Raw genomic sequence first — 18,945 nt, forward strand, 5'->3', positions numbered from 1 at the left:
CTCATTACTAAACTTTAAGGCAGAGGTCCTCCAGAAGCATCAAACTAACTCCACATTTCTACTGCACTTTCATTAACTTCTAATTTTTTTTCAGACTCTGCAATTGTGATCTAAACATTCCTACCACAAAAGCTAGGGTTTGTATGCATAATAGCTCTGAATTTTGGGTGTGGAACAACATAGACTGATGCAGTTTCTTCATCTATTCTATACTCTAACCTTTTTCTGCATGGAAAGGGAAAGAAACAATGAAGAGATAATAAACAGAAGTCATTTGTGCTGGTTCCCGGCCCTGTTACTTTCTTATAGATATTGCAGATAATATCCCTTTGTAATCCTCCTATCAGTATGGAAGGTAAGAGTAAAGAAACAAACAAACAAAAAACCCCAAACAAAAAAACCCCAGACTTAAATAAAGTGAAAAAAAAACCCAACACAACAACAAAACCAATAACAGAAGCTGTGGAGAGACCTATAAAGAGATTAAAATGCAAAGGAAAAGTCCTGAACAGGTCATACAAGGCCTCTGACCTAGAGCAATAGTAATGACAAGGTAGTAAGAAAATCTCTTTGTTGGGAAGTGCTCCTGATCTCTAATATTAATTTCCTGTGGCAGAAGTCTATTGTTTTGTCCCATGTAACTTTCAATACTTTGGATAATGCAAAAGAATCAGCAGAAAACCATTCTTCATTGAGTGAATATTCTGCATCATGAACGTGCTTTTCCTGAGAATACTTTGTCTCTCCTCAGATTTCAAGCTTGCAAGTGCATCTCTGCAGTTAGGCAAAAAGGGTTAAACATGCTGGTAATTTATTGGCTTCTTGCACAGCTTTCTCAATTCCTTCCAGGTTCATTAGAAAGCAAAGAGAGCAGGTAGTTGCTTAAGTTGTGTCAGGTGTTTTACTGGATTTGTCCAACAGACATTATCTATAATGAAAACTTTGGCTGCTTCTTTGTTGTCTGTAAAGGAAAAGAAAAACCTACAGAGCAATGCATAGTCTTTCATTAATCCACATTCTGCAGATGTGGAAGTGAGATTCTAATTAAAGGCTCTGGGCAGCCCTGCCTGCCTGCCTCTGTATTAAGGCTCTTACCAAGCCTGATGTTTCACAATTTATTGCTAGAGAGTAAACATGAGGTGTGGGAGGAAGAAAAGGGAGGGTAGAAAGAGGGGTTTTATTTATCTTAGGTAAGGACTGAATAAAGGAAAATAATATTTCAAAAACAAAAGAGATGTAAGAAACAAAGAGAGAAATGAGAAAGTAAACTTGAAGTGACAGGGAAGAAGCAAATGTATTATTATTGCATGTCCATTTTTAGTATATGTAGATACCATCACTGGTGTTATTTAAGGAAGATGAGAGCCAGATTTTAACATTGGCTGAGAAAGATTGCTTTGCACTATTTTTAATACCGAAAGACTTCAGTTTCAATTGTGCTGAAAAATGGTGTGAGTGGAATATAAAGAATGAAATTCTGGGGGAAAAAAAACCCAGCACATATTACAGCCTCAGAAAATTAATTGCTCTACAGCATGAAAATATTAGGCTAAAATATCCAGCAGATAGACCAGAGTGATATCAAATTTGTGAACAAAATCACTTCAGGGTGAAAATGTCAAAGCCTATTGTACTAAAATAAAAACTCCATTGATTATGGCAAATAATCACCAACTGAATCAGAAATATTCTGCCTATTGTTGTACTGTATAAACATCACATTCATTCCATCCTTCGAATGTATAATCACTGCCCTTGTTTACATGGCTTGTGTTGGGAAAATGTGATTTTCTTTCTTTTTCTCCTTTTTTTTTTTCCCCTGGCCAAAATATAAAGCACTACAGGCTTATTAAATCCCAGCTATAAACTCCTTCTTGAAGAATAAAAACAAGCTGGTCTGAAAGCCTGAAATGGCTGTTGGCTCACCTGAAATGATTTGTAGGGAACGAGGGAACATGCACAGAATGTGGTATTGCACAGAAAGCAGCACCTGCTTCTGCAGCTGAGCCAGGGTAGGGTGGATGGGAGGGGTAGATCACACAATAGTAAGGACTGGGCAGCACCAGACAGACTCTCCTGCTTCCTCAGAAAATTTCAGGGTGGTTTCAGTGGTGAGCTTTATCTGAGCAATGGCCTTGTTACCTGTTCATGAGTCACTATTTCCCTGAAACTCTGAACAGCTATTTGTGCAAGACTTCATTCATCCTAGTAAATGCATCATTTTGATTATTTATTGTTATAGCAGTGGCTGATGGCTGGGAACTGAGGAGGCTGCTATTTTGAACTGGGCAACATAAACAATGAGAGAGAAGGTCTGTGCTATTTCTGCCTCTTTCCCACTAGCAGAGATAGCATATGCTTTGGGTGGCATGAAAGGGAATAGGCCATTTTCTTACTTTCAGTCTTATTATGCTTGCATCTAGCTCTGAATCACTTCCCTTCTTGTAACACAAAATGTAGGAAAGGAAACAGAGAAGTGCCATTTCTGAGGTCAAACTATTAATCTGTGGCAGGCTTCACAATAGAGAGTAGCCTACAGTCTGCTGGTTTGTGCTCACAAAGCAAGACTGTGCAGGACATATTTATTTTCCTTTCATCATGAGCTTCCTAGAATATTCACTTTCCTACCCATGTAGTGTTGTATATCATAAAGAAGAGATCTTCTGTGGTTACTGTCAATTTTGTCAAGCATCAACACTTGTCTAAGCACACATGGATTACCATGATTGAGTATTCCCTGTCAGGAGTGTGGTGGATACTTCATCTCTGGCGCTAAGGTACAAGCATGCACTTTTTCCCCTATTTTGTGTTCTTTCTGTAGATTTTGCAATTAAAAACTTGAAATATGGAGCACAGACAAGGAAATAATGTATCCAATTAGCTCATGTTCTAAAATCTCATCATTATCTACAACAAATAGAAATTTAATATTCAGTTGGCTTAGTCTTACGAATATATTTCCTTTGATTATAGAAAGCTCTGTACCTTCCACATGAACATTTGCATTAAAATAACTCATGCAGTGCTATGTGACAGTTATGTAAAATATAGATCAGCACATCCAGGGGCTTTGGTAAAGCCATGTTTCCCTGTGGTTACTACTGGAGAATGGGAAGTGAGGCATCCCTATTCTCAGTCCTGGTCTGTCATTTATCTGCACTGCTCGCTCTAAAACTCCATGCTCTTATCTCTAAGAGGGGATAATAATGCTAGTGGATTAGGAGGCTTAATGAATCTAAAAGTCCTTTGGAGATTCTTGGATGAGAGAGACCACAGAAATTCAAGGTATTATTACAAAATCCCCTAGTGCCTTCTCCACCGGGGAGATCACCTGAAAAGCCTTTTTTTTTTTTCCTTCCCAATCTACTCTAGAGTAAGTGACTGAGCAAGAGCCTTCAAAGGGGGCAGTCAGCAGGTGAAAGAACTAGACAAGGCCTTTGCAGTCAGCATGAAAAAAGGAAAGTACCCTACTAGCTTAGCAGCCTTTGCAGCTTCTTCAAAGGAGGGCAGAAGTCATCTCAGGCACTCAGATAGGTCTCCCATTTGCCTAACTGGTGCAGTGTCAGATGAGTAGCACAAAATGATGAGCCGGGGGCCTGTGGGAGAGGCAAATAAGAGCGAGTTGGGACTAGAGACTGTTGGGAAAGGCAGAGGTGTTATGAAACATTTGCAACAGTTTGCCACAGATTCTTTTACTCTGAATGGGCTGCTGGGGGAGGTGGTGGAGTCGCTGTCATTGGAGGTTTTCAGGAGAAGACTTGATGGGGTGCTTGGTGCCATGGTTTAGTTGTTTAGGTGGTGTTGGATTGGTTGATGGGTTGGGTGCGATGATCTTGAAGGTCTCTTCCAACCTGGTTTATTCTATGTATGTATTCTACGTATGTATGTTAATGTGGTGGTATCAGACAAAACAGTCAAGCCCTTCACCCAAAATTCATGGACACTGGGTCTTGAGCCTTTCAGTCAGACAGAGGTTACCTGGCTCCCTGTATTCCTCCGGTGGGCTGATCACATTAAATTGGCTGTGGGCTTTTTCCTAGCAAGGCCTAGGCATTTCCCTTTCCCCTCTAGAAACAGTGGGCAAAATGAGTCTTCTGCCCTGCATTCGAGGTGCAACTCATTCCCCACTGATTGGTGAAGGTAGTCAGCTAACTGCTGTAGGGAATCTCTCCATTTTAAACTTTCAAAGTATGTTTTAGGCTTAAGAGTTGATTTATGCTGTATTATGCCCCGATCATTTGCTTCACTGTGGTATTCCCTTTTTTGTTATTCAACATCTTTATTAATAGATTCTTTGGGTCAGATATCACTTAAATATGTGCAAAGCTTGACTAGCTCACATAAAAGCCACAACAATAAAGCATTCATTTTATAGCAAATTAGCTGCAATTAGAATCAGGGCTTTTTTGTCTGTTTGTTCTCAGAAGGATAGTTAAAACTTTGTGAGCAGAGATAAACATTTATAATGCAACAATAATTCTTTCCTCCCGAAAGCAAATACTTTGAACCCCATACGAATCTAATAAGCTCCAACAGACTGCAGTATTGCAGAGTATAAGAGCAATCTTCAGCTGAAATTGCAGGAGGCATTCTAGACTGACAAAGGACTTCTACTCAAATGCACCTATGGTCCTGGGAGTAGCACAGGATATATACTTGTCATGAAGGCAAAAGGATTTTGACTTTGCTCCCCTTACCTCTAGCAGCAGAGTTGTTTCTAATGACAGGCTACAGACTTAAGCTAAGGCTTTCAGGAGTTTCTTTAGCTCAGGTTCACAAAGGAGTTTAGATTTCACAGTCCTAAGCTATCTTTTGTCATTTACTGTGAATTGCTCTGGCCTGTCCAGGGTTTAAACCCTTCATATGTTGAAGTTGTCACATATTCACCAAAAGACTGTGACAATCCAGAAAAGTGCTCTCTCTGTGTAAACACACCCTCCTCTCTTCCACAGCCAGATGATGGAAATTTGTCTGTGACAAGGTAACTGACTCTAGACAAGGAGGACAAGTGAGTATAGTTACTCTCAGCTTGCTTCCTTCCCTATATCCAGACTAGGGAGATATGGACAGTATAGGTGGACTATAAAGTAGTTGCAAAACTGGGTGGGCTGTTCAAACTATCCAACAATTTGAAGTCTAAACAGAGTCCAGCTGAGAGTGGTGTTGTTCCTCAGCTGTCATGGGTCAGTACTGTTCAATGCCTTCTTTGATGAGCTTGGCAAAGTCACAGGTGATATAATGAAGGGGAGTGGGAGCAGTTGGTACCCTGGAGGGTAGGGCTGCTGGTCAGAGAGACTTTGGCAAGCTGGAAAGGGAGGTTCATGGGAATTTCAGGAAGTTAAAAACTTTCAAATATGAAGTGCTGCACCTGGGAAATAATTCCATGCTACATTGTAAGCAGGCCACTAATTGCACAAGGAGCAGTTCTGCAGAAAAGAGCACACAGATGTTAGTGCACAACAAACTGAACATGTGTCAGCAAGGCATCCATATAGCAATGAGGGCTGAATATTGGTCTGTATTAAAGAAAGCATAAATAACAGTTCCAATGACTTAATTATTCCTACTACTTGGCATTTGCTGAAGTTGCCACTTAAAGTAGTATCTGGTAGCATGCAAGTGACACACTGACATACTTGTACTAGCCCAGGAAAAAGAGATGGATATGGCAAACCTGCACAAGGAAAATCTGAGAGCTAACTATTTCTTTCAGCTGGACAGTCATTCCTTTCAGCAGAGGCAGCCAGACTTCAGACTGAATAGAAAGAAAAAGAAATAGTAGACAAAAGCTACAGCAATAGTGTTTTCACTAACTGAATACGGAAAAGTAGTCCTTGGCAGTAGTCCTTGACTAGACTGCCCAAGAGGCTCTGGATTATCCTTCCATTCAAAGCTTAGCTTAAAAAAAAACAACAATAAAACATTTCTAACTTTGAGCCTTGTTTTCCTACCTTTAAGCCTTGCTTTGAGCAATTTAGAATAGTGACCTCCAAAGGTGTTTTATAAGCTGAATTATTCAGCACTTCTGAAAAAGCCATTGATATCTTTTCCTCCTTTTCATCCCATTTTTTACTTCAGCAAGTTCAAAGCTTGAAAGGCAAAATGCTACCATTAACAGAGGTAACCATAAGGACTGATTGGATAGTCAGAACACAAGTTCCATTCTTAAATCAAAAGACAATTAAGGCAGGTAACTACTCACTTGCATGATCACTGGTGGAAGGGTATGGAATGAGAAGTTACTTACATGCTAGCATTTTCTCAGTTCAGCATGGAGATGTCTTTTTTTTTTTTTCTTATGTACAGAACATTCAAAGTTGTATGTAAATATACATGGGTTCCTGATGAGTTTTACACAGCACTTTGCCTAAGCTGATAGAAAATCCAAATTGGAACAAAGCAAGGCTTCTGAAATGTGAGAAAAATGTTGCTGCCTTCTGATTTAAGCAACACTGATTTTGAACACAATGACTGATATAGTTCTTAAAGCAGCTCTATTATTTCAGTATTATTGTGCTGGTATGAACATCTTCTCTTCCCAGAAGAAGAAACAGTTTGACAATATAGGGGGGACAGTCTCAAGCTGTGCCAGGGGAGGTTTAGACTCGAGGTGAGGAAAAAGTTCTTCACTGAGTGAGTCATTCGTCATTGGAATGGGCTGCCCAGGAAGGTGGTGGAGTCGCTGTCCCTGGAGGTGTTCAAGAGATTGGACGTGGCACTTGGTGCCATGGTCTAGTCGTGAGGTCTGTTGGGACAGGTTGGATTTGATGATCCTTGGGGTCTCTTCCAACCTTAATTATACAGTGATACTGTGAATATAGGGCTTACCACAAGATACAAAGTCTTACATCATTAAAGGCAGCATCTATTGTAAAGTAATTGTAAGGTGAAGAACCTCTGTGGGCTGATCCATCCTATGCTAAAATAAATGTCTAAGCTGAGAGGAACTTACTCCTATTCAGTGAAAAGAGAACCCCCTCTTTTACACTTAAGATTTAGGTATCTATGCGGAAATATAACAAGGGTAAATTTCACTGTAATTGCGGTGAAGTGGGTGATGAAAAAGTAAGTAAACCTACCAACTTGCTGTTTCCAAAGAGCTCTTTCTCCTCTGCACATTGCTAAAATTAAACATGGGTGATCTATATTCTTTGCATTTACCCTTGATTACACCATTGATTTGATGTTGGTTGCCAGTGAAGCTTAATAATGAACTCAAGTATTTATCACCAGAATTGAGTGAAATGAGTTCACTAGCTTTGTTCCAAACCTGGTTTATAACACACAGGTTCTCTTCATTGTAATTTACATTATTTGCATTATTGGCAGTTCTCCCAACGATATTGTATTAGACTGAGAACTGCAAGTGCAGCATATATTTGTTTTAGTATCACTTAGGCAATTATTCATTGCAAGGAAGGATTTGCTTTCTCAGTTTAGATATGAATGTGGTTTAAAGAGCCTTAAAAAAAAAAAAATCTATTTCAAATTGAATTGCTAAATTTACTATTAGGCAGACATTCTGAGCCAGAAGCTTAGGGGTTGATTCATGAATGTAAGCCAAAAATGGATGCCCTTGTATTGAGCCTGTCAAATGTATTGATGCTTGTTAACGCCATATAAATCTTAGTTAATAGGTTTTCTAATTCTTGTTTCTTTTTTTTTTTCCTTTTTTTTTTTGTAATCCTTCATCATAATCTGAAGCCACCACCTGCATGGAGACAGCAAAGAAAAGTAAATCTAGCAGTTGAGAAATTACCACAAAGGAAACTGTTCTTTCACCCGCTTAGCATGGCCTTAGCATTCAAGATGAGTTCAGACTGTTTTATTTGGAGTTAAAATGTGACTTCTCAGGTCAAGGCAAGCATCTTCTAGTAAAATTCTAAAATGTCCATTCATCTTTGCTACAGCAAAGAAGGGAAGTTCATTTGTTTTCCCCTGCTATAAGTTTTGAAGGCATTATTTCCTATGATTCAAGGTTTGAAGAACATATTCTGAAGTGTGTGGGAGGACTGAGGGATCCCATACAAGATGTCAGCTTCTCCTGTATTGTGTCTAACTGTGGCTTCCATCTGTCTCAGAACCTCTAGAATAACTGGTATGTGTCATGTCCCACATCCAAGGCTTGTTTTGGAAAGCTGCCTGAAGCTGTGCACTGACAATCAATCAAATATTTCAGTTAACTAAATCAGTAATCTTAACATCCCTTAGTTTCTTTGTTGGGTTTTTTCCCCCTCTTCCTTTTGTTCCCTCCCTGCATCCCCCTTTCTGTGTGCATTCAATATTACTTAACCAGGACCTGGTTTAACTTGCTTTTCTTTTTATAATAATCAGCATTACTGAACAAAGCAGAGGTAACAGATGAGTATAGTAATTGGAGATGTCAGGGCATTGGGGATTTCATTAATGACTGAGAAATGGACTGAAAAACATCAAACACTTCCTGTTGGCTCATCATCACACTCCTTATCTGTGGAAAATGAAAAGCTGGTTAAGTCCTTTGGTATTTTAGTAGAGCTTAAAAGTTGGCTACTAAAGAGGCATCTTGTCAGATTGTGTAACATGGAGACTGTGTTTATTTTGTGAAACAAAATATTAGAATAGAATGAAAACCAGTCTGTGAGAGTGTTTTATTCTAAAACTGAATTTCCCTTAGCCAAAATTAACAAAAATCTCCTGAGAGAAAAAATCAGCAGCTATCTATCTGCACAAGAATATATTTTAATGTTTTACAAACCTTTCAAAAGTCTCTTGTCCACCCATATAATGGAGAAATTGAGAGAAGATTAGAGGATTTCATATAACTGCTGAAGCAATGAACTGGTAGGCAGGACTCCTGTGCTGGTCTGTTAGATCCACTGCTGTTTGGCTGTCAGCAAAACATCTTTCTGTTCCTAAATCACCACTGTTCCCTTTCTAATAGCATTGATTATTGATTCCCCACTTGCTGAATTTTGCAAACCTGCATTGTAAAAATCAGATTCTCTACCATGCTTGTATTTGGTTTTGGTTTTATTGGGAAAAAAAAAAGTCTGATTCAATGAAACTGATTTTGTTGAAAAATGTCAAGTGGACAAAAGTTCCCACAAGTCAGATGGCGTTTCAGACAAGTGGCACAAAAAGAGATTTCATTTACTATTTTTCACATCCAGAGCTACTCCTCTGATAGATTGCAGGAAGCTGGCTGAGACAATGAGGTGGGTGCCCAGATTAAAGTTCTTTAAATAAGAACAGAAAGAGATTAGGTCTTGGATGTTCCCAGTGCCAGCTGTGCACATTAAGAGGAGTGTCTTGGCATAGTTTGCTCTTATCGTGTTCCCAGTCTTAGGCAAAAGATGAGCTCCCACCAACCTTTACTTCAGCTGCAAGATATGATTGCTATTTCTGGGTTGAGTGCTCTCTGAAGGATCAGCTTCTCATCATGCCAGTTATCGTCGCTATTGTTATTAACAGGATATGTATTTCTACTCTGCTATGTCTAGGAGGTTCCAAGAAGAAACAATATCCTTTTTTAGCCATCAAAAGGACTGAATGAATGCCTGTAAAGACAGAGAATGATTGTGAAAATTTGCTGTTGAATGAAGCTACTATGAAGTTATTGGAGAGTTTAGTTTAAACAAGCCTTGGATAGTGTTTCATTATCGCTAACATTTCAGTGGCATCAATATGAACCAAGACTATTAATTCACTATAAAATTTATTGGAAAGTAAGATTTCTTTTTCATAAGGGTCCTTAAATTCAGGGGCAGTTTAGTAATCAAAATTCAATCTTCTGAGGTTCTCTTTTGGTGATCTCTAGTGGAAATTACTCGTTGGATGATCTTAACACAGGATGATGCTACAAACAATTCAGCTGCAGTGACTCAACCAGCAGATAAATTTGCTTCCAACTGTAAGATAAAATTAGATCTCTTCTCAGAAAGTAAGCAGTCAAAAAATTCTAGTCGCCGCTAGGTGTAGTATTATTCACCCTTTAAACATCAATCTTCTCTCTGGAGCACTCTTAAATCTTTACCTCAGTTACAAACTCTTTCCTTTCTGTGGCAAAGATTTTCATAGAATCATAGAATGGTTTGGGTTGGAAGGGACATTTAAAGGTCAGCTAGTCCAACTCCCCTGCAGTCATCAAGGACATCTTCAAGCAGATCAAATTGCTCAAAGCCCCATCCAGTCTGACCTTGAATGAATGACTTCTCCGGGCAACCTGTGCCAGTGTTTCACCACCCTCATTGTGAAAACTTAAACTAAAAGAGGGCAGATTTAGATTAGATATGAAACCATTACTCCTTGTCCTATCACAGCAGGCCCTCCTAAAAAGATTTCCCTCATTTTTCATATGTCTCCTTTATGTATTTTGTCCCAGAATTTTGCAGAGATTATGCTCACAGCACTTCATTTTCCAAAAGGAAAGTTCAGAGATTAACTAATCAATTCATTTCTGCCACAAAACAATAAACACTTTTAAAAGAAAATGGTTTTTGACTCAAAGTAAATTTCTCTAGGGAAAAGCATTACTTTCTAATGAGATTTTCAGTGAAAAGAAAAAAATTTTTCCTTACTAACTAAATATTCAGAAAGTCACCCTGAGAAGTCTCTGAGGAGACCTAATTGTGGCCTTCCAGTATCTGAAGGGGGCTTACAAGAAAGCTGGGGAGGGACTTTTTAGGGTGTCAGGTAATGATAGGACTAGGGGGAATGGAAAAAAAAATTATAGAAATGGGTAGATTCAGACTGGATGTTAGGAAGAAGTTCTTCCCCATGAGGGTGGTGAGACACTGGAACAGGTTGCCCAGGGAGGTGGTAGAAGCCTCATCCCTGGAGGTTTTTGCAGCCAGGCTGGATGTGGCTCTGAACAACCTGATCTAGTGCGAGGTGTCCCTGCCCATGGCAGTGGTGTTGGAACTAGATGATCCTTGAGGGCCCTTCCAACTCTAACAATTCTATGATTCTATGATTTTTTCATGTAATTCTTTCAAAACTACACCTGTTTGCTGGCTGGTTTAACGAGAAAACCAGTATTTTTCCACTCAGATTTTGTTACAGAACCAATAAAACCATGTTGTTAAAATTAGTTAAATTCCCTCAGATTGCAGCTGGCACTGCGGAATCCTATCACCAGGGAATAATGTTGCTGCTTATAGCGATGGGGTTTTGCTAGCTTTTTTTCCCTTACTTAGAGTTCCAACCTTTACAGTTAGCTTTTAATGTCTTTAAGATTTATTGAAAAGATTAATGGTTATTTTGATGAGTCTTCCTCTATGAACACTTTCTTGTTAATCCAAATAATAACCGATATGTGTAAAACATCCAAGGGAGATAAAGAGGGAAGAAAGAAAGGCCACACATCATCGAACAGCTTATCACCACAGAAAATAGCACAAAATAGCCCATAATTATGGGAAATCAAATATAAGTGAGCCCATAAAATGCTAACTTCTTTCTTTCAACACGCAGTGAGGGAATGAAGAGAAAAAAACCAACAACCCCAAACCACACGAGCTGGAAAATATATCACTGTGGTAATTCAATAAAGTTAAACTTTGTAAGGCACATGATTAAAACTTTTGGGGAGTCTAAACAAAGCTATAGTTTTTCCTATACTGAATAAAAGTATGTAATAAAAACTACATAAACTAAGAAATCCCCACTTTTGATACACTTGTGGGCTAGGCCAGTGCATCTCTACATCTTCCTTTATTAACAGTTCAGGCTTCTCTTAGTAATTGAGTAACACATTATGTTTTCACATGAAAATCATGACACTGTAAGCCACAAAATCAACAATTTCTAACATGCATGAGCAAGTCATTTTGGCTTACAGCCCTCTACACCTGCATTTTTTGAGGCTAATGGGTGTAGGGGATCTTTTCAATACACAAATTCAATCAAGCCAAATTTTGGGATTTTAACACAAAAATGCAGCCCTTCCCAATACAGTCCTTATCTGCACTGTATTAAGTGTTAAAGCACTGAGTTCTTTTCATCTTTGTCTTTCATAATACATATATAATCCACAGAAAAGGAGAGAAAGCTCCCTACTCTTCACTTCAGAAATAACTTCATCTTAACTGTGAACTTTTATTGTCCTCCTGTCTTCTTCAAAGGTACTCCCAGCCATCTGTTCACAAGAGACACTCAGCTGGCAAATTTGGTTGGGTTTTGTTGGTTTAATTCAGATTCAAAAACTTCAGACTTTCCAAATCTGGCAGCAGAGACAGAGTAACAAATTTGTGTCTGTCAGCCCACTGTTCCCTGATGAGATGACTGTGAGCATGCTGATTATGCATATGCAACTAATTAGGACCATGGTTAGGATAAGTTATGGGATTAATTTATCTCCAGATCTGTTGAAGTGGCAACCTCATGCGCACAAAGAGTAGCAGACACTGCCCCACGATTTCCTGCTGTGTGAGCCTTGCCAGTCAACCTGATGAGGCCAGACTTCCTGTCTCAGTCACAGATTGCCTCCTAGAAGCTGTGAAAGAGGAATAACACTGTTTTTTGACAGGAAGAGATGGCTGCTTCTAAGTGTTAAACCCATTTTACTTTGTTGTCTTTTCATGAAGAGCTAAAGGCCTCTGGCACTGTTTTAATGGCCCGTCTGGTTGAACATAATCAACAAATTTTTGTCAGAGTGTAGCAGCCAACTCTTCTTTTAAAAAGCCTCTTGGCTCTATGGTGTCAATTTATTCTTCACACATAATCCTCCTCACTTCATCCTAATGATAAGTGAGGCCCCTTCCCTGTGCTATATCCCAAAAGTCTTGGTCAGGACCATGTGTAGCAGCCACCTTTTTGTGAGGTAGCAAGGTTAGGATGGAGGAATTATGATTAGCAAGGACAACATGTCTAATGCTCCTACCATTTCTTGTTAAGGTCCAAAGTGGTACTTGCCAGACTGGGACAATTGAAGTGCTCCCCGTGTAGGAGAGTAGCGTACATAAAAAGCACCTTCGAGTTGCTTCCGCTTACTCCTCCCACGATCAAAATGCAGCTTCCTTGGCTGAGATTGAGCAGTCTGCAAGTGCTGTCCTCACACATGGGCACATGTGCAGATTCCCCTTGGTGGGACCCACACTGATTCTTCAGGGCAAAAATTCCTCTCAGAATAAAGGAAGTGATAATGGATGTCAGATCAGCCATATTCAAGCTGGGGCTGTTTCTTTCCTCTGACTGGGTTCTAGAAGGACCTTTGTTCATAACTGCCTCTGCAAATCTCTGAAGTTCCAGACCTCTTAGTTCTGTTGCACGCAACTGAAGTCTCAGAGAGGAGGGAACACCAAAGGAGCTAATTCAGGGAAATAAACTTACTAGACTCTAGGTGCCTGGCAGGAAGAGCCCCAAGCATTCCAAATAACTTCATCATGAAGTACAGACCAACAATGGAAAATTCAACTATAGTATCTTCTACATACATTCAGCCTTTCTCTCAACATAGAGTACTAGTAGAGAACTGAGGAATCAAAGGTAATTTTGTGTGCATTGCACAATGTGTGCACACACAGAGCTGCATGTACATGCATACAGGCAGCTCCTCCTCCTACCTTGGTCTTCCTTTCTCTCCGATGACTTTCTAATATGCTGGCCAACTCCACTGAAATTTGACAGAAGGAAGGTGATTTCACTGCTAACTCACAAGTGACAAAGAAACAGTACAAAAACATCTCTTAGGTTTCTGTTTGTTTAACAAAATAAGTTAGTAAGTCGAGAGGTAAAAATTCATGGTGACCTAGTCTTTCTTCTGTTCTTCATGAAAGTATTTGTTTCTGATGATCTGGTACTACTCACCATTAGAGAGCAGATTCTGTGACCAGGAAGTCAATGGCTTTGTCTAATTTGCTATCCACTATGTGTTTTCCCAACATTCTCATGTAATCTCAGTTCTCAGTTCCTTGTGATTTGAGTGGGGAGGAACAGTGTTTTTGAATGATCTATAGTGCTGTGATTTCATCGTTCATGTTTGGTCTTTCACATGCAAACTCTTTCTGGAAATGGCTGGAACCATTGTTATGTCATTCAGGCCATACAACCATATCTGCCTTTTGCCCCAGGCATTGACCCAATCAATGTTTCATTTGAGCAGCATCATGGGCATAGACTGGAAAGAAGCAATATTCTGGATCCTTCAAAGCTACATGGGAATAAAACCACAGTCTCAGAAGATGTGGGGTACAGTAAAGGCTTCACAAAATGTCTACTGAAAGAACAAACTTGCTCTTTCCATCTTTACTATAGAACAAAGCTTATGTATGTATTTAGTGGACACATTGTCCTGCCCTGTCTAATGTGACCTATTCATTTGGGATGGAGTTGTACACGTGCTAAAAGTATGTCATTTTTTAAGCTTTGCAGTGAAATGTCATATATTAGCAACTTGCTCTAAAGGATTTAAGGCACTAGAAGGATTTCAGCAAGATTAAAAGACTGGTTTGCAGAAAATAGGAAAATACCTTCATCAAAGGATTTGTTAACTGCAGGCCTGAAAGACATCCTTAACTGCTTCACTCAACCAGCTCTTCTACAGAAGTATTTGCCTTCTTCAAAGTTTATTAGATGCAACACAGAGTTAATTGAATTATTTGTAGACTTCACATTAAATTTGTACTAAAGGACATTGCTGAATCAGGGGTTTAATGGGCAAACAGTTAAACAAAGGACTCATGTGTACGGCTTGAGCTAGAAGCACCAGGCAAGAATCCAGAGCTTTTTTCACAGCTCTGCCTTTGGGAAAGTGAGATTAATCTTTACATTTGTAACAGATTTTGAACTTTCCTTATATACTGTTGTACCTCAGGCATCCCAGATATAATTAGAAATAGTAATCAAGCGTCAGGCTCATGCTCATTTTACTTAGCAATTATGAGATTTAGTTAATTAGTACGTTTCATGTGCTTTGGGGTACTTGAACAATGAAGGTCATGTATCTACTTACAAAGATCTTTAGAAAAATGTAGGCCATTATTATTCAAATGTACTTGAAGTCTTAAGTATAATCAGTCAGTTATAGAGATGTGAGGAGGAATGAGGCTGTGATAACCACACCAGTTTTTAGAGAAGACAGATTCAACCTTTCCGCAATCAAAATTAAAATAAATAAAAGAGATGAAAAACAGTTACACATTTAGACAGTCCATTTGAAATTTAAGATAAAGTGTGCTGAAGACAGTGGAGTAAATGGAATGGAATGGAATGGAATGGAATGGAATGGAATGGAATGGAATGGAATGGAATGGAATGGAATGGAATGGAATGGAATGGAATGGAATGGAATGGAATGGAATGGAATAGACACAGCCTTGTGTCTTGTGACAGGTCCTGAACATAGATTTTTTTGAAGCCTTGAAGTGGTTTGAGCCTTAACTGGGAGTTAAAAGCCCAGATGGAGGAAAGGCTGAGAATCCCTCCCCTGACTCCCCCCCTCCTCCCTCCAAACAGAGAGGGGAAAAAAGGGTAAGGAGCAAATCCACTAAACAATAATCTGGAGTCAGCTTGGAAGTAGAGAGATGAAGAATTTTCTTCAAACAATATATATATAACAATAACAGGAAAGGTTCACAAGGGCAAGGAACAAGGATGGATGGGAGTGGGACAAAAAAAAAGAGAATAATACAAAACCAGTCTTTCTCAAAGGAGGTGAGGAGGCAGCAGGGAGGAGGATTAGGTCTGGCCATGTGGCTGAGAAGCAGGAGGGCAGTTGCAGAAGCTCTCATCCAGCAGAGGCAGGAGCCAAAAGGAGTGCCAACAGCTACGATGTCCTGCTTTTTATACCCAAGCTGGGCAGGGAGGGGGGAGTGGAACAGACTCAGCTTTGGAGGGGAAAACACCCTGCAGGGAGGGTAAAGTACCTGCAAGCCCTCCACCCTGCTTGGTTTTTTTTGTTTTCAGAAAAGGGCATTAACCCACCACAAGCCTTGAAACCACAGCCCTTCCTACCTTTTGGGATACAGGTCAGGCTTATCTTTTCCATTATCTCTGCAGCTTCTAAAAGGCATGGGCCAACATTTCCACCTTTAGCACAGTGGGGTACTGTGGAAGAATATCTGTCTCACATTTACATGGCCACTTATTTTGAGATTTCTCCTTGAGACTTTTCAGTCAAGTATGGTTAATATTAACCAGTACCCAGTAAAGTCAGTGAGAGAAGGGAACAGGCAGACAGGCACATTTGAGACCCTTTCCCTCAAAGAAAGCAGTGAGAGAAATCTATTAACCTTTATTTTTTTTATCTATCCGTGTTTTGAATCTCTTTGTCCTTTGAGTGACTCTTTAGTTTCCTAAAAAAAGTGTTCCATCCACTTGCTTTAGTTCCAAATTTCACATTTTATGTTAAAACCAACATCAAAAATGATTAGAAAAGCTAGGAAGGGACTCGCAGGGGGACAGAAACATGTTTAACATTTTCTGTCCTTGCTAGTAAGCAACAGTGGTTGCAAAGTCAAATAGTGGAACAGCTCAGCACATGAAAATGTTACCAGTCAGCAACATTTTCACCTCCAGGACTAATATCTATAATGATAATCAAAGGTGTACAGGAGTTCATATAGGTCCATTCTTAATTTTGGCGAAAAAGGCAAGGATTGCAAGATGCAAAACAGATGAACAAATCAAATATTGATGGGCAGGCAGCAGCAAATTCAATTCTTTGATTTTTTTCCCTAGTGTTTGCTACTTTGAGCTTTTGTCCAAAAAAAGGCTTATGCATATTAGTAGTCTATGTAGGTTCATCAGTTTCTAGATTCTAGGATAGGAATGTCCCATTATTTCCATCCAGTGTGACCTGCAGGACACAAGCCAGAGAATTCCAGCCAGTTTCTGGAGTTCTATAAGCTGTTTATTGACTCGATGCTTCAAAATGCTGAACTTTTTTGCCTGAGCTGATCCAAGCATTTGAAAGTGATCCACTTTGAGAGGGACATAAGATGACTACCCATAGCTTAAAATTGCCCATGAATATGTCCTACTTGAATAGAATCCAATGTAGTTTCCTAATAAAGAACTTAATCCTTCGTGGCAGTAAAAAGGTACGTTAGTATGCTGGACCCATAACCAAGGCAGTTGAAAGCGCACATACTCAGCTTACACAGAGAGGATCACTTACAGTGCTTTTCAGAACATAAACTCAAAATGTTGGGTTTTTTTTCCTGGAATCAAGCCAGGTTTTTTCAAAATGTGTTGATCAGTGCCACTGTTGACAGAAATAGTCCTAAGACTTGGAGAAGACACCTTGGATGGTTCCAAGGACCTTGAAGTTCACCCAAACCCTAACCTTCTTTCTTTGAAAAAGGACATTTATTAACATTCCTTTTCATTAAATCTTTGGGTTTAATTTGAATGCAGAAATGAAACAGTGGTGAAATCTCTCAAGTAATCTTAGATGGGAGAAAGCAGAGAAATCTGCTCCTGAGGAATCAGATTCCTTGTGTTCTTTCTTCTCCATCCTTTCAATGGGTTGTTGTACTCGATTACTGCTCTCTGGGACTGTGCCTCTCCCTGCCTTTGAGAACTTTTACAAAAGCAAGGGAAAAAATACTTGTAGTTCTTTAATCCTTGAGTTCAACAGACAATCTGGGATTCCAGTCTGAAATGTCAAACTGCTTATGTCCACCTGCAGAACAAAGTTGAATTTTAAACTCTTGTGTTTATTTATCCATTTGTCTGGGCTAAAAGCTATCCTAGTATCTGTCATAGCCCTGGGTAAAGCCCTTTGGTGAAAGGACTTTGAAGCAGTATTCATAAATCTTATTCTTAAATCGAATCCCTTTGAGGTTAAAAAAGGGGGGAAAAAAAGAGTAAAATAATAAAATAAAACCAGACAAACAAAGCTCTTTATTTTTCACTGCTCATTAGATTTTCATAGCTGGAGTAAGCATGGGGCTTTAAAAGGAACAAAAGGAAAGCAACAACTCAATTGCCTGCAATATCTCTGACGCTTCCCTTCTGTATGCATTCAGTCGTGTTCAGAGGGAAAAATTGTCAGTAATCTCCTTGTTGTTGTGAGTTTTGTCCATCAGAACTCTCACACTGTACATATGTAATGGCCTAAATTCAGCTTCTTCACATGTTATTGCTGAAAATCAGAAGCCTCTCCCAGAAGCTCCCAGTGTAAGTTACACAGAATCACTGTAGAAGTGTTTCCAGTTTGCTTGGCTTATAAAATGGGCTGCATCTGATCTCTTTTTGGACTCCAGAGGAAAGTCCAAGACACACTTAGGGTATAAACGTTCCAGAGAATTAAATCTAGTAAGTTTATTCCTGCTTTCTTTGAAAAAAAAAAAAACAACCACCTCACAGTTGTCTTAGTTTCAGTTGAAGAAAAACAACAACAGCAACAAAACCCCAACATCTAGAATTAATTGGGTTTTTTTGGCCACCATTTTTAAAGATGCTGTGAAACTTAGATTAAATTTATTCCCATTTCTCAACATGAAACATTTTGTATGGTAAAACTTGCAAAAATAAATTTTATTTCAGTGCTCCTATTTTAAATAATTTGAAGAAGTTTCATTTTCAAAAAGCAAAAGCATTTTGTGTTCTCCTCATACTGTAGCCACAAATTTGTTTCACTAGAGTATGCAAATAATATTTAATTACTTAAAAACTATACATTAAAATGTCATTTCAGAATTTAGAAGTTAAAGATTTTCAACAGTGTTTAGAAAAAAATAGTTCATGAGAAATATTTACATTTTGGGTTTTCCTTTTGGATAGAATAGAATAGACCAGACCAGGTTGGAAGAGACCTTCAAGATCATGGCATCTAACCTATCATCCAACACCACCTAATCAACTAAACCATGCAACCAAGCACCTTATCAAGTCTCCTCCTGAACAGCTCCAGTGATGGTGACTCCACCACCTCCTCGGGCAGCCCATTCCAATGGGCAATCACTCTCTCTGTGTAGAGCTTCCTCCTAACCTCCAGCCTAAACCTCCCCTGGCACAGCC

This window comes from Dryobates pubescens, chromosome 8, assembly GCF_014839835.1.
Source record: "Dryobates pubescens isolate bDryPub1 chromosome 8, bDryPub1.pri, whole genome shotgun sequence".
Lineage (NCBI taxonomy): Eukaryota > Metazoa > Chordata > Aves > Piciformes > Picidae > Dryobates > Dryobates pubescens.